The following is a 12,209-nucleotide window of genomic DNA, read 5'->3' as shown; positions in this document are numbered from 1 at the left end:
TTGGGAAAAGGGCGAGGGGAAGGATTTTTTACTGAGTGTTGAGTCCCAATCCATCAGACAATCCTTACAAAAATATAGCCCGTTACGCATGATAAATCACTTTACAATCATCTATGATCGTTAGGTTAGCTTTTTGTAAATGAACAATAGAATGGCTTGTTTGACTCGGGTAAATATCCCACCGCACATTCACTTGGGGATTTAATGTTATTCTCATTAAAAGGTTTGGATGCATAGGTCATTTGCATGTTTAACATGTTTCAAGCATGCATATCCATTTTTTAAAACATGTGTAGAATAATCTCTTTGTTATAAAATTCCGAGCGATTAGGGTTCAACTAGTGGAATTTCCCAAACTTGGAGAACAAAACTTTTGTGTTCATTTGTGGGGTGTGATTAAATTTTCTTTACTTACATTTGTTATCGCTTTATATTCTTTCATTTTGTTGTGATCTATTTACCTTTTATCTTTTTTTTTTGTTTACGAGATGATGGGAAAGTGAAAACTCAAGTTTTGATTTAATAAAAAATTATACATCTAAAATGGAATTTCCCAATACACAAATTTAGAGAGAGATAATTCCAAAAAGCGTCAGTAATTTTTAGGGATTTAAAATTATTTTTTGTTCTTATATATAAGGTTTTTCAATCGTTGGGAAAAGGGAGGCGGGGGATTTTTAACTAAGTGTTGATTCCCAATCCATTAGTCATTCCTTATAAAAATATAGCCTGTTACGCATGATAAATCTCTTTAAAATCCTCTTTGATCATTAGGTCAGCTTTTTGTAAGTGGGCAAAACAATGGCTTGTTTGACTCGGGTAAATATCCCACAACAAGTTTTCTTGGGAATTTAATGTTATTCACTTTAAAAGGTTTGGATCCATAGGTCATTTGTATCTTTAACATGTTTCTAATATGCATAACTATTTTTTAAAACATGTTTTGAAAAATTTCTTTTTTTATAAAATTCCGAGCAATTAGAGTTGAACTAGTGGAATATCCCAAGTTTGGATAGCAAAAATTTTGTGTTCATGAGCGGTGTGTGAATAAATTTTCTTTTATAACATTTTTATTGCTTTAAATTCTTTCCATACATAAACTCTAAAATTTTCATTTTGTTGTGATCTATTTGCCTTTTCTCTCTTTTTTTTCGGCGAGATGATAGGAAAGTGACAACTCAAGTTTTTATTTAAGAAAAAGTTCACATCTTAAATGGAAATTAATAATGCACAAATGTAGAGAGAGATAATTCCAAAAAGTGACTGTAATTTTTAGGGATTGTAAACTCTTTTTAGTTTTTATGTATCAGGTTCTGCAATCATCGGGAAAAGGTGGAGGCGGGGGATTTTTAACTGAGTGTTGACACCTAATCCATAAGTCATTCCTTAAAAAAATATAGCCCGTTACACATGATATAACACTTACAATCATCTATGACCGTTAGGTCAACTTTTTGGAAATGGGAAAAATAATGGCTTGTTTGAATCGGGTAAATATCCTACCGCACGTTCACATGGGAATTTAATGTTATTCTCTTTAAAAGGCTTGGATCCATAGGACATTTTCATCTTTAACATGTTCCAAGCATGCATATCCATTTTTTAAAACATGTGTAGAAAAATCTCTTTTTGATAAAATTCCGAGTTATTAGGGTTGAACTAGTGGAATTTCCCAAACTTGGAGAACAAAAATTGTGTGTTCATTTTAGGTTTGTGAATAAATTTTCTTTACTTACATTTGTTAAAGCTTTAAATTCTTTCCATACATAAATTCTAAAATTTTCATTTTGTTGTGATCTATTTGCCTTTTCTCTCTATTTTTTTACCAGATGTAGGGAAAGTGAAAACTCATGTTTTGATTTACGAAAAAAGTATACATCTAAAATAGAAATGCATAATGCACAAATGTAGAGAGAGATAATTCCAAAAACTGTCAGTATTTTTTAGGGATTGAAAACTCTTTTTAGTTTTTTTATATCTGGTTCTGCAATCATCGAGAAAAGGGGGAGGTGGGGGATATTTAACTGAATGTTGACTCCCAATCCATAAGTCATTCCAAACAAAAATATAGCTCGTTACGCATAAGAAATCACTTTTCAATCATCTGTGATCATTTTTTCAACTTTTTGTAAATGGAAAAAATAATGGCTTGTTTCACTCGGGTAAATATGCCACCGCACGTTCAATAGGGAATTTAATATTATTCTTTCTATAAGGTTTGGAGCCTTAGGTCATTTGCATCTTAAACATATTTCTAGAATGCATATCCAATTTTTAAAACATGTGTAGAAAAATCTCTTTCTTCTAAAATTCCGAGCTATTAGGGTTCAACTGGTGGAGTTTCCCAAACTTGCATAACAATAATTTTTTATTCATTTATGGTGTGTGAATAAATTTTATTTACTTACATTTGTTATTGCTATAAATTCTTTCCTTACATAAACTCTAAAATTTTTATTTTGTCTTGATCTTTTTGCCTTTTCACTCTTTTTTTTTTTACGAGATGATGGGAAAGTGAAAACTCAAGTTTTTATTTAAGAAAAAAGTGTATCTCTAAAATGGAAATTCCAAATGCACAAATGTAGAGAGAGATAATTCTAAAAAGTGTCCTTAATTTTGAGGGATTGTAAACTCTTTTTAGTTTTTTTATATCAGGTTTTGCAATCATCAGGAAAAGGGGGAGGCGGGGGATTTTTAACTGACTGTTGACAACCAATAAATTAGTCATTCCTTAAAAAATATAGCCCGTTATGCATGATAAATCACTTTATAATGATCTATGATCATTACGTTATCTTTTTGTAAATGGGCAAGATAATGGTTTGTTTAACTCGGGTAAATATCCCACCGCACGTGCACTTGCAAATTTAATGTTATTCTCTTTAAAAGGTTTGGATCCATAGGTCATTTTCATGTTTAACATGTTTCTAGCATGCATATCCATTTTTTAAAACATGTGTTGAAAAATCTCTTTCTTATAAAATTCCGAGCTATTAGGGTTGAACTAGTGGAATTTCCCAAACTTGGATAACAAAACTTTTGTGTTCATTTGTGGTGTGTGAATAAATTTTCTTTACTTACATTTGTTATCGTTTTAAAATCTTTCTATACATAAACTCTAAAATTTTAATTTTGTTCTGATCTATTTTCGTATTATATCTTTTTTTGTATACGAGATAAAGTGACAGTAAAAACACAAGTTTTGATTTAAGAAAAATGTATATATCTAAAATGGAAATACATAATACAAAAAGGTAGAAAGAGATAATTCCTAAAAGTGTCTGTAATTTTTAGGGATTGTAAACTCGTTTTAGTTTTTTATATTTTACGTTCTTCAATCGTCGGGAAAAAGGGGAGGTGGGGGATTTTTAACTGAGTGTTGACTCCCAGTCCATAAGTCATTCCTTACAAAAATATAGCCCGTTATGCACGATAAATCACTTTAAGATCATCTATGATCGTTAGGTCAGCTTTCTGTAAATGGGCAAAATAATGGCTTGTTTGACTCAGCTAAATATCCCAACGCACGTTCACTTGGGAATTTAATGTTATTCTCTTTCAAAGGTTTGGATCCATAGGTCATTTGCATCTTTAACATGTTTCAAGGATGCATAACTATTTTTTAAAACATGTGTAGAAAGATCTCATTCTTATAATATTCCGATCTATTAGGGTTGAATTATTGAAATTTCCAAAACTGGATAACAAAACTTTTGTGTTCATTTGTGGTGAGTGAATAAATTTTCTTTACTTACACTTTTTATTGCTTTAAATTATTTCCATACATAAACTCTAAACTTTTCATTTTGTTGTGATCTATTTGCCTTTTATCTCTTTTTTTTTTAACGAGATGAAGGGAAAGTGAAAACTCAAGTTTTGATTTAAGAAAAAAGTATACATATAAAATGGAAATTCACAATGCATAAAAGTAAAGAGAGATAATTCCAAAAAGTGTCTGTAATTTTTAGGGATTGCAAACCCTTTTATTTTTATATATTAGGTTCTGCAATCGTCAGCAAAAGGGGGAGGCAGGGGATTTTTAACTGAGTGTTGACTCCCAATCTATAAGTGATTCATTAAAAAAATATAGCCCGTTATGCATGATAAATCACTTTACAATCATCTATGATCGTTAGGTCAGCTTTTTGTAATTGGGAAAAATAATGGCTTGTTTGACTCGGGTAAATATCCCATCACACGTTCACTTGGGAATTTATTGTTATTATCTTTAAAAGGTTTGGATCCATAGTTCATTTGCATCTTTAACATGTTTCAAGCATGCATATCCATTTTTTCAAACATGTGTAGAATAATCTCTTTCTAATAAAATTCCGAGCTATTATGGTTGAACTAGTGGAATTTCCCAAACTTGGATAACAAAACTTTTGAATTCATTTGTGGTGTGTTCATAAATTTTCTTTACTTACATTTGGTATTGTTTTAAATTCTTTAGATACATAAACTATAAAATTTTTATTTTGTTGTGATCTATTTGCCTTTATCTCTTTTTTTTACGAGATGAAGGGAAATTGAAAACTCAAGTTTTTATTTATGAAAAAAATATACATCTAAAATGGAAATACCCAATGCACAAATGTAGAGAGAGATAACTCCAAAAATTATTTGTAATTTTTATGGATTGTAAATTCTTTTAAGTTTTTTTATATTCGGTTCTGCAATCAATGGGAAAAGGGGGAGACGGGGGATTTTTAACTGAGTGTTGAGACCCAATCCATCAGTCATTCCTTAAATAAATATAGCCTGTTACGCATCATACATTACTTTACAATCATCTATGATTGTTATGTCATATTTTTTTAAATGGGAAAAATAATGGCTTGTTTGACTCGGGTAAATATCCCACCGCATGTTCACTTGGGAATTTAATGTTATTCTATTTAAAAGGTTTGGATCCAAAGGTAATTTTCATGTTTAAAAAGTTTCCAGCATGCATATCCATTTTTTTAAACATGTGTAGAAAATCACTTCCTTATAAAATTCTGAGCTATTAGGGTTGAATTAGTGGAATTTCCCAAACTTAGATAACAAAACTTTTGTGTACATTTGTGGTGTGGGAATAAATTTTCTTTACTTACATTTATAATTTCTTTAAATTCTTTCCACACATCAACTCTAAAATTTTGATTTTGTTGTGATCTATTTGCCTTTTATCACTTTTTTGGTTACAATATAAAGACAAACTTAAAACTATAGTTTTGATTTAAGAAAAAAGTATACAACTAAAATGAAAATTCACAATGCCCAAATGTAGAGAGAGATAATTTCAAAAACTGTCTATAATTTTAAGGACAATTTTAATTTTAATTTTATAGTTTAAATTTTTATGGATTGTAATTTATCAGGTTCTGCAATCGTCGGGAAAAGGGTGTGGCGGGGGAAATTTAACTGAGTGTTATCTCCCAATCATTAAGTCATTCCTTAAGAAAATGTACCCCATTACGAAAGATAAATCACTTTACAATAATCTATGATTGTTAGGGCAATTTTTGAAATTTGGAAAAATAATGGTTTGTTTGACTCAGGCAAATATCCCATTGCACGTTCACTTGGGAATTTAACGTTATTATCTTTAAAAGGTTTGGATCCATAGGTCATTTAGATCTTTAACATGTTTCAAACATGCATATCCATTTTTTAAAACATGCGGAGAAAAGACTCTTTCTTATAAAATTTCGGGCTATTAGGGTTGAACTAGTGAAGTTTCCCAAACTTGGATAACAAAACTTTTGTGTTCATTTGTGGTGTGTGAATAAATTTTCTTTACTTAAATTTGTTATTGCTTTAAATTCTTTCCATACATAAACTCTAAAATTTTCAATTTGTTGTGATCTATTTGCCTTTTATCACTTTTTTTGTTTACGAGGTGAAGGGAAAATGAAAACTCAATTTTGAATTAAGAAAAAAGTACAGATCTAAAATGGAAATGTAAAATGCACAAAGGTAGAGAGAGATAATTCCAAAAAGTGTCTATAATTTTTAGGGATTGTAAACTCTTTATAGTTTTTAGATATTTTGTTCAGTAATCATTGGGAAAAGAGGGGTGCGGGGGACTTTTAACTGAGTGTTGACTCCCAATCCATAAGTCATTCCTTAAAAAATATTGCCCTTTACACATGATCAATCACTTAACAATCAACTATGATCGTTAGGTCAGTTTTTGTAAATGGGCAAAATAATGGCTTGTTTGAGTCGTGTAAATATCCTACCGCACGTTCACTTGGGGATTTAATGTTATTCTCTTTAAAAGGTTTGGATCCATAGGTCATTTGCATCTTTAACATGTTTCGAGCATGCATATCCATTTTTTAAAACATGTGTAGAAAAATCTCTCTCTTATAAAATTCTAAGCTATTAGGGTTGAACTACTGGAATTTCCCAAGCTTGGATAACAAAACTTTTGTGTTCATTTGTGGTGTGGGAATAAATTTTATTTACTTACATTTGTTATTGCTTTAAATTCTTTCCATACATAAACTCTAAAATTTTCATTTTGTTGTGATCAATTAGCCTTGTTTCTCTTTTTTAGTTAACGAGATGAAGGGAAAATGAAAACACAAGTTTTGATTTAAGAAAAAAGTATACATCTAAAATGGAAATTCACAATGCACAAATCTAGAGTGAGATAATTCCAAAAAGTGTCTGTAATTTTTAGGGAATATAAACTATTTTTAGTTTTTGTATATCAGGTTCTGCAATTGTGAGTAAAAGGAGGAGGCAGGGATTTTTAACTGAGTGTTGACACCCAATCCATAAGTCATTCCTTACAAAAATATAGCCCATTATGGATGATAAAACATTTTACAATTATCTATGATCCTTAGGTCAGTTTTTTGTAAATGGGCAAAATAATGGCTTGTTTGACTCTTGTAGATATCCCACTGCACATTCACTTAGGAATTTAATGTTATTCTCTTTGAAAGATTTGGATCCATTGGTCATTTACATCTTTAACATGTTTCTAACATGCATATTTATTTTTTAAAACATGTGTAGAAAAATCTTTTTTTCATATAAAATTCCGAGCTATTAGGGTTGAACTAGTGGAATATCACAAGCTTGGATAACAAAACTTTTGTGTTCATTTGTGGTGTGCAAATATATTTTATTTACAAACATTTCTTATTTCTTTAAATTATTTCCATACATAAACTCTAAAATTTTCATTTTGTTGTGAACTATTTGCCTTTTGTCTCTTTTTTTTTTTTTTTACGAGATGAAGGGAAAGTGAAAACTCAAGTTTTTATTTAAGAAAAAGTACACATCTTAAAAGGAAATGCACAATGCACAAATGTAGAGAGAGATAATTCCAAAAAGTGTCTGTAATTTTTAGGGATTGTAAACTCTATTTATTTTTTATATATCAAGTTTTGCAATCGTCGGGAAAAGGGAGAGGTAGGGGATTTTTAACTGAGTGTTGACTCCCAATCCATAAGTCATTTCTTACAAAAATATGGCCCATTACGCATGACAAATCACTTACATCATCTATGATGGTTAGGTCAACTTTTTGTAAATGAGAAAAATAATGGCTTGTTTGACTCAGGTTCACTTGGGAATTTAATGTTATTCTCTTTAAAAGGTTTGGACCCAAAGGTCATTTGCAGCTTTAACATGTTTCAAGCATGCATATCCTTTTTTTTAAATCTCTTTCTTATCAAATTCCGAGCTATTAGGGTTGAACTAGTGGAATTTTCCAAACTTGGATAACAAAAATTGTGTGTTCATTTTAGGTTTGTGAATAAATTTTCTTTACTTACTATTGTCAATGCTTTAAATTTTCCCATACATTAACTCTTAAATTTTCATTTTGTTGTGATCAGTTTGCCTTTTCTCTCTGTTTTTTTCACAAGATGAAGGGAAAGTGAAGACTCAAGTTTTGATTTAAGAAAAAAGTATACATCTAAAATAGAAATGCACAATGCACAAATTTGGAGAGAGATAATTCCAAAAAGTGTCAGTATTTTTTAGAGATTGTAAACTCTTTTTAGTTTTTTTATATCAGGTTTTGCAATCGTCGGGAAAAGGGAAAGATGAGGGATATTTAATTAAGTGTTGACTCCCAATCCATAAGTCATTCCTTAAAAAAATATAGCCCGTTACACATGATAAATCACTTTACAATCATCTTTGATTGTTCTGTCAACTTTTTGCAAATGGGAAAAATAATGACTTGTTTGACTCAAGTAAATATCCCACCGCACGTTCGCTAGGAAATTTAATGTTATTTTTTTAAAAAGGTTTGGATCGTTAGGTCATTTTCTTCTTAAACATGTTTCAAGGATGTATATCCATTTTTTAAAACAGGTGTCGAAAAATCTCTTTCTTCTAAAATTCTGAGCTATTAGGGTTGAACAAGTGGAATTTCCCAAACTTGGATAACAAAACTTTTGGGTTTAGTTGTGGTGTATGAATAAATTTTCTTTACTTACATTAATTATTGCTTTAAATTCTTTCCTTACATAAACTCTAAAATTTTTATTTTGTTGTGATCTATTTGCCTTTTCTCTTTTTTTTTTAAGAGATGAAGGGAAAGTGAAAAATCAAGTTTTTATTTAAGAAAAAAGTATATATCTAAAATGGAAATGCCAAATTCACAAATTTAGAGAGAGATAATTCTAAAAAGTTTCAGTAATTTTTAGTGATTTTAAACTCTTTTTAGTTTTTTTATATCAGGTTTTGCAATCGTCGGGAAAAGGGGGAGGCGGGGGATTTTTTACTGAGAGTTCACACCCAATCCAATAGTCATTCCTTAAAAAAATATAGCCCATTATACATGATAAATCACTTTACAATCATCTACAATCGTTATGTCATCTTATTTTAAATGGGCAAAATAATGGATTGTTTGAGTCAGGTAAATATCCTACCGCACGTGCACTTGCGAATTTAAAGTTATTCTCTTTAAAAGGTTTGGATCCATTGGTCATTTTCATGTTTAACATGTTTCCAGCATGCATATCCATTTTTTAAAACATGTGTTTAAAATTTTCTTTCTTATAAAATTCCGAGCTATTAGGGTTGAACTAAGAGAATTTCCCAAACTTAGATTACAAAACTTTTGTGTTCATTTGTTATTGCTTTAAATTTTTTCTATACATAAACTCTAAAATTTTCATTTTGTTGTGATCTATTTGCCTTTTATATCTTTTTTTGTTTTCGAGATGAAGGGAAAGTGAAAACTCAAGTTTTGATTTAAGAAAAAAGTATACACCTAAAACGAAAATGCACAATACACAAATGTTGGGAGAGATAATTCCAACAAGTGTCTGTAATTTTTAGGGATTGTAAACTTTTTTTAGTTTTTGTATTTCAGGTACTGCAATCATCGGGAAAAGGGGGAGGCGGAGGATTTTTAACTGAGTGTTGAGTCCCAATCTATTAGTCATTCCTCACAAAAATATAGCCCGTTACACATGATAAATCACTTTACAATCATATATAATCGTTAGGTCAGCTTTTTTTAAATGGGCAAAATAATGGCTTATTTGACTCGGGTAAATATCCCACCGCACGTTCACTTGGGAATTTATTGTTATTCTCTTTAAAAGGTTTGGATCCATAGGTCACTCGCATCTTTAACATGTTTCAAGAATGCATATCCATTTTTTAAAACATGAGTAGAAAAATCAGTTCCTTATAAATCTCCGAGCTATTAGGGTTCGACTAGTGGAATTTCCCAAACTTGGATAAAAAAACTTTTGTGTTCCTTTGTGGTGTGTGAAAAAATTTGCTTTACTAACTTTTGTTATTGCTTTAAATTCATTCCATACATAAACTCTAAAATTTTCATTTTGTAGTGATATATTTGCCTTTTTTCTATTTTTTTTTTTACAAGATGAAGGGAAAGTGAAAACTCAAGTTTTGATTGAAGAAAAACGTATACATCTTAAATGGAAATGCACAATGCACAAATGTAGAGAGAGATAATTCCAAAAAGTGTCTGTAATTTTTAGAGATTGTAAACTCTTTTCAGTTTTTATATATCTGGTTTGGCAATCGTTGGGAAAAGGGGGAGGCGTGGGATTTTTAACTGAGTGTTGACTCCTAATCCATAAGTCATTCCTTACAAAAATATAGCCCGTTACGAATGATAAATCAAATACAATCATCCACGATCGTTTGGTCAACTTTTTGGAAATTGGAAAAATAATGCCTTGTTTGACGCGGGTAAATATCCCACCACACTTTCACTTGGGAATTTAATGTTATTGTCTTTAAAACGTTTGGATCCATAGCTCATTTGGGTCTTTAACATGTTTCAAGCATGCATAACCATTTTTTAAAACATGTGTAGAAAAATCTCTTTCTTATAAAATTCCAAGCAATTATGGTTGAACTAGTGGAATTTCCCTAATTTGGATAACAAAAATTTTGTGTTCATTTTAACTTTGTGAATAAATTTTCTTTCCTTACATTTGTATTGCTTTTAATTCTTGCCTTACAAAAAATCTAAAATTTTCAGTTTGTTCTAATCTATTTTCCTTTTCTTTCTCTTTTTTTTTTACGAGAAGAAGGGAAAGTGAAAAATCAAGTTTGTATTTAAGAAAAAATTATAAATCTAAAATAGAAATGCACAATTAAAAAATGTAGAGTGAGATAATTCCAAAAAGTGTGTGTAGTTTTTTAGGGATTGTAAACTCTTTATAGTTTTTTTATATCTGGTTCTGCAATCGTCAAAAAAGGGGGAGGCGGGGGAATTTTAACTGAGTGTTGACACCCAATCCATAAGTCATTCCTTAGAAAAATATAGCCCATTACGCATGATAAATCACTTTACAATCATCCTTCATTGTGATGTCAACTTTTTGTAAATGGGAAAAATAATTGCTTGTTTGACTCGAGTAAATATCCCACCACACGTTCACTTGGGAATTTAATGTTATTATTTTTAAAAGGTTTGGATCCATAGTTCATTTCCATCTTAAACATGTTTCAAGCATGCATTTCCATTTTTTAAAACATGTGTAGAAAAATCTCTTTCTTATAAAATTCCAAGCTATTAGGGTTGAACTAGTGGAATTTCCCAAACTTAGATAACTATAATTTTGTGTTAATTTGTGGTGTGTGAATAAATTTTCTTCACTTAAATTTTTTATTTCTTTAAATTCTTTCCATCTATAAACTATAAAAATTTTATTTTGTTGTGATCTATTTGCCTTTTATCTCTTTTTGTGTTTACGAGATGAAGGGAAAGTGAAAACTCAAGTTTTGATTTAGTAAAAAAGTTTACATCAAAAATAGAAATGCACAATGCTTAAATGTAGAGAGAGATAATTCAAAAAAGTGTTTGTACTTTTTGGGGATTGTAAACTCTCTCTAGTTTTTTTATATCAGGTTCTGCAATCGCCGGGAAAAGGGGAAGGCGGGGAATTTTTAACTGAGTGTTGACACCCAATCAATCAGTTATTCCTTACCAAAATATAGCCCATTACGCATGATAAATCACTTTACAATCACGTACGATAGTTATGTCATCTTTTTGTAAATGGGCAATGTAATGTCTTGATTCACTCGGGTAAATATCCCCCCGCACGTTCATTTGTGAATTTAATGTTAATCTCTTTAAAAGGTTTGGATCCATAGGTCATTTTGATTTATAACATGTGTCAAGCATGCATATCCATTTTTTAAAACATGTGTAGAAAAATCTCTTTCTTATAAAATTCTGAGCTATTAGGGTTGAACTAGTGGAATTTCCCAAACTTGGATAACAAAATTTTTGAGTTAATTTCTAGTGTGTTAATAAATTTTTCTTTACTTACATTTTTTATCACTTTAAATTCTTTCCATACGTAAACTCTAAAATTTTCATTTTGTTGTGATCTATTTGCCTTTTATATATTTTTTTGTATACGAGATGAAAAGAAAGTAAAAACACAAGTTTTGAATTAAGAAAAAAGTATACATCTAAAATGAAAATACACTACACAAAAAAGTAAAGAGAGATAATTCCAAAAAGTGCCTATAATTTTTAGGGATTGTAAACTCGTTTTAGCTTTTTATATTTCAGGCTCTGCAATCGTCGGGAAAAGGGGGAGGGGGTGGATTTTTAACTGAGTGTTGACTCCCAGTCCATAAGTCATTCCTTACAAAAATATACCCTGTTGCGTATGATAAATCACTTTAAGATCATCTATGATCGTTAGGTCAACTTTTTGTAAATGGGCAAACTACTGGCTTGTTTGACT

Source organism: Aristolochia californica, unplaced genomic scaffold (genome assembly GCF_029961685.1).
Source record: "Aristolochia californica isolate CCGP_79_NKW_82.1479 unplaced genomic scaffold, dmAriCali1.0.hap1 SCAF_8, whole genome shotgun sequence".
NCBI lineage: Eukaryota > Viridiplantae > Streptophyta > Magnoliopsida > Piperales > Aristolochiaceae > Aristolochia > Aristolochia californica.
This window is presented reverse-complemented; position numbering follows the sequence as displayed.